Source organism: Oncorhynchus clarkii, chromosome 12 (assembly GCF_045791955.1).
Source record: "Oncorhynchus clarkii lewisi isolate Uvic-CL-2024 chromosome 12, UVic_Ocla_1.0, whole genome shotgun sequence".
NCBI lineage: Eukaryota > Metazoa > Chordata > Actinopteri > Salmoniformes > Salmonidae > Oncorhynchus > Oncorhynchus clarkii.
The window spans coordinates 53,538,641-53,544,124 of NC_092158.1; the positions used below are offsets into that span (position 1 = coordinate 53,538,641).

The 5,484-nt window shown below is 38.0% G+C and overlaps 1 non-coding gene across 1 annotated transcript; it reads right to left on the reverse strand.

Annotated features, from left to right (window-relative positions):
* Positions 1–3,999: 3,999 nt before the first annotated feature.
* Positions 4,000–4,052, reverse strand: LOC139423278 (U7 small nuclear RNA). The gene has a single exon (XR_011635829.1). It is a non-coding gene; the product is annotated as a U7 small nuclear RNA (small nuclear RNA).
* Between the last annotated feature and the right edge of the window lie 1,432 nt (positions 4,053–5,484).

Sequence of the window (5,484 nt, forward strand, 5' to 3'; positions counted from 1 at the left end):
TTGAATATTCTGGAAATTCTATACATAAATACTTGCAGTGGTCAGGGAATGTTAGACATTACAAAAAACTGTTACAAAATACAGATATAAAACATAAAGATAAAGATCAATGTATCAAAATAAACAACAAAATAATTGCATACTTGAATTTTGTAATGTATTTAATTAAAATGCATGTATTTTGTATTTTAAAACACAAAAATAGATTTACAAGTAGCTGCAATGAACAGCAACAACATTCTCAGTAAAGGTTACAATTTTGTTTTACTTGCTATGAGTGTGAAATGTTTAAGCAATAAGGCACAAGGGGGTGTGGTATATGGCCAATATACCATGTCTAAGGGATGTTCCTATGCACGACGCAACACAGAGTGCCTAGATACAGCCCTTAGTCATGGTACAGTGGCCATATACCACAACCACCAGAGGTGCCTTATTGCTATTATAAACTGGTTATCACCATAATTAGAGCAGTAAAAATACATGTTTTGTCATACCCGTGGTGTACAGTCTGATATACCACGGCTGTCAGCCAATCAGCATTCAGGGCTCAAACCACCCAGTTTATAATGTTTTTTATCTACCTTAGTTGAGCAGGTCACTCTGGATAAGACTGTCTGCTAAATGACCAAAATGTAAATGTATATATGAAAATTAACATATCAAAATGAACAGCAAATCATACTGTGTATATTTTTCGGGGCGAAGCTCGTTAAAATGATACTCAGCATGCTTTGCAATTGTTCATTTTTTAATATACATTTATATTTAGTTAATTTAGCAGGCGCTTTTATCACCCCATAGTGCCATCAGACTTCTGATACCAATGCATGGGGGTAAAATGGTATAGAAAAGTATTTTGTATTTTGAAAATACAAATGACAGTATTTTGAAAAATCTAAATACATTGAAGTGTATTTCAACCCAGTGTAATTCAAATGACAAAATACTCAGAAATCATTCAAATACGTATTTCAAATACAACAGATATACTGCCCATCTCTGCCAGTGGTAAACAATCAGCTGAATGCAATAGCAAATTCGTTGAACACCAAGCAAATACATCGACTGAATACAGATTGGCAATAGTGAGTATATAAACAACAATCTGAGAGGACTGGCAAAACAATGCAGCACCAGCTGCTCCACTAATACAATCATCCGGCAGAAAATTCCATTTAAATAGTGTTGGTAACCCATATTTATAAGTTAAAGAAGTGAATGTCCCGTTTCATGTGGCTGATTAGAGCCTGGTTCTATATAAAAGGATAGTGAAGTATACCATCAATACAAATGCTCCCAGATCACTTTTCAAAATAACAGAGATTCTCAGCTGCCACTTAAGGGGCCATAGAGATGGCAGTAAAACTGTGCAGTGGACCATCTCTGGCTAGTGAAAAGGATATGCACTGCCAGACCATTTCTGAACACTGGCAACCAGAAGCATGGGAATGATGTGGCTGGCTCTGTAGGTGTCTTGAATAAGGAACATGAATGATTACTTGCCAGTCATATGCAGGCTTGGGATCCCATAATGTCATAGTGGAATGATGTTTTTAGACGTTTTATGAATACTTTCTGAAGGCACTGTAAATAGATAACATCTGGACAACAAACACCCCAAACAGTATGTCACATATCTCACAGTGCATTTACATTTTGCGAGTAGTAGTAGCACACTTTGTCACTTTTACAACCACAGCCACATTTTCCAGGATTTCATGTGCCAAATTATTTTTTATGTGCATATACCACAGCTACAGTTAAATAAATCATCCAACAAAATGTAAAGCAGGAAATGTTGCACTGTCTTCACTGACATGAGAGGCAATTTAGCCCATATATCTGAATAACGCATATATCGTGTACTTATTTTAAACATCCTTTTAACCTCAAACTCTGATGCCCTCTGGTGGCCTTTTCTAAGCGACACATAATATTGTACACTACCCTCATAAAGTACATTTCGGTTTCAAAACTATAAGTCCTACAAACACATGCTTAATACTGTTAGAAAAGTAAGAACTGGGGTTCTGATCAATGTGACTACTACAATACTTATTTTTCACCATAATTTGCAAATAAATTCATAAAAAATCCTACAATGTGATTTTCTGGATTTTTTTTCTCATTTTGTCTGTCATAGTTGAAGTGTACCTATGATGAAAATTACAGGCCTCTCTCATCTTTTTAAGTGGGAGAACTTGCACAATTGGTGGCTGACTAAATACTTTTTTGCCCCACTGTATATATCCATTAACTTTTTTTTATTGTAACCAATGAGCTAGATCAAAAGTACATGTGGAGGATGCATACAATTTAATGTGGATGGAGAAGGAAATGCATTGCTAAACAATGACCATCAGGTTGTACTCTTTCCATGCATATTAACTGTTTGCACTTTTGGTGACTTTGGTACGCCCCAAACTCACCGGTCCAAAACAACCACTCAGAGTTTAACAGGTTAAAAAATGTGATCTAAATTACATTTTTTTCAGGAGACTGAACCATGGCTCCTGTTCATTAGAGGTCAAAGTCTTTCACTCCCATGAGTCCAGCCGTGACGTGACGCCTGTGTCATTCCCACCTACAGTTTTCCTGGCTCAACTAAAACTACCCACTGCAATATCTGCGCCCACAACAGAGGGCCACCGGATCCCAAAATTGCATAGAAAATCCCAGTTTAATGACAAAAAAATCTATTGCAATCCCTTTCAAGTAGAATACATTACATCTAGTAATGTATGCATCCACACACAACACACTTGACAGCTTAACACATGGAATGTTGCAATGTATTCAATGTTTTACATTCGGCATGCATTTGTTGTGCAAAATGAAATAAATATAATGTGGAAAATAAACACTGCTGAAGCCAAAGTAACACTTCTCTGTTCTACATTATGCGTCAAATCATTCTGACCTCAATAGCTAACTCCTCCATATTGACTGCGCTCCAACCATTCATTCATATTTATGTCGTTTCACATCGCTTGGTGGGTTTAAAATGTTTAATTTGGCTCAGGGCCATTAAACAATTATGCTAAAGTGCCTTTATACAGGTAACTGCCAAAATAAAGGAAACACCAACATAAATAAAGGTCTAAATTCAATCAGATCAAGTGTTAAACGTAAAGAAGGCTGCATAGGATTTCTCTTAATGCGATTCCATGCTGCAAATGGCAATGTCAGTTTTAGGTATAATGCTGCGAGCCGCTTGTGGATTTGACAACTTTAACGCAGCCCCGCCTTTGACACCATCAAAACATTATCTATGAGGATTTCTGCTAAAGCGGATCTGATTGAATCAGGCCCAAAGTGTCTTAATGAGGCATTGGGTCACAACAAGCCAGAACAGCTTCAATTCACCTTGGTATTGATTCTACAAGCGTCGGGTACTCTACTGGAGGGATGCGACCCCATTCTTCCATGAGAAAGTCCATCATTTGGTGTTTTGTTGGTGGTGGTGGAAAACGCTGTCTCAGGCACCGCCACAGAATCTCCCGTAAGTGTTCATTTGGTTGAGATCTGGTGACTGAGATGGCCATGGCATATTATTTACATTGTTTTCATGCTCATCAAACCATTCAGTGACCTGTACTCTGTGGATGGGGGCGTTGTCATCGTGTGGGGGCATGGCAATCATAGATAAAATAATGGGCAAAATCATTTATACATGACCCTAAGCATGCCCACATAAGAAAATACTATAGTATACTATTGTATAAATACTACAGTGTTCACTGTAGTGTTTTTGCGTACTTTACTGTAGTCCGCAAAAACACTACAGTGAATACTGTAGTATTTGCTGTCCTATTTACTGTAGTGTACTGTAGTATTTACAGTAAACTATAGTATGAATACTGTAGTAAATTAAAAAATGTAGTATAAGCTATAGTAATTCATGTAATGTTTTTCTTGATTGTAATATACTGTAGAATTAACTGTAGTGTTTTTGCAGACATTACTGTAGTATTTACTATAGTGCGAAATATAACTGGAGGCTTTCTCCTTCAGGAAACCTACTGGATAAATACTAAAAGAGCACATTTTCCATCTTCTGCAGGCAGGCAGGTGAACAGAACAGAACAGAACAGCGCTTCTGCTCTTTTCTATAACCTATAGGGAACAAAATATACGGTCTATACTTGGCATGTAGGTTTCTCAGTTATGAGTGGCACAGATTTCAATATGGGGAGGGGAATGGGAAGGGCATATGTTAATAAAATAAAGTAGTTTTTAATATAGTTTAAAAAGTGTAGTACTTTTTCAGACTGTAGTGTTGTTGCGGATATTATTGTAGTATTTACTACAGTTTTTTTGCCGATAAAACTGTATTACGTACTATAGTATTCTACAGTATATTACAACATTCTATAGTAAGTACTTGTGGTGCTGTAAAGGCCAAACCCTCTTACCACGCCCTTCAAGCACCTTCCCAGCTCCTTCCTTCCCAGTTAGAAAGCTAATAGAGCCGGGCTGAGTTCATTACTCAATCGAGTGTTTGGTTGAGATCTGGTGACTGAGATGGCCATGGCATATGATTTACATTGTTTTCATGTTCATCAAACCATTCAGTGACAACCCATGCTCTGTGGATGGGGGCAATGTCATCCTATGTGGGGATGTTTTTCAGCGGGAGGGTCTGGGAGACTAGCCAGGATCGAGGCAAAGATGAACGGAGCAAAGTAGAGAGAGAGATCCTTGATGAAAACCTACTCCAGAGCGCTCAGGACCTCAGACCGAGGCAAAGGTTGACCTTCCAAAAGGACAACGACCCTAAGTACACAGCCAAGACAACTTATGAGCGGCTTCAGGACAAGTCTCTAAATGTCCTTGAGTGGCCCAGCCAGAGCCCAGACTTGAACCCGACCAAACATCTCTGGAGAGACATGAAAATAGCTGTGCAGCCACACTCCCCATCCAACCTGACAGAGCTTGAGAGGATCTGCAGAGAAGAATGGGAAAAACTCCCCAAATACAGCTGTGCCAAGCTTGTAGTCATACCCAAGAAGAACCGCTGCCAAAGGTGCTTCAACAAAGTACTGAGTAAAGGGTTTGAATACATACAGTTTAAGTCAGAAGTTTATATACACTTAGATTGGAGTCATTAAAACTAGCTTTTCAACCACTCCACACATTTCTTGTTAATAACAAACTATAGTTTTGGCAAGTCAGTTAGGACATCTACTTTGTGCATGACACAAGTAATTTTTCCAACAATTGTTTACAGACAGATTATTTCACTTATCATTCACTGAATCACATTTCCAGTGGGTCAGAAGTGTACATAGACTAAGTTGACTGTGCCTTTAAACAGCTTGGAGAATTACATAAAATGATATCATGGCTTTAAAAGCTTCTGATAGTCTAATATAGATCATTTGAGTCAATTGGAAGTGTACCTGTGGATGTATTTCAAGGCCTACTTTCAAACTCAATGCCTCAGTGCTTGACATCATGGGAAAATCAAAATAAATCAGC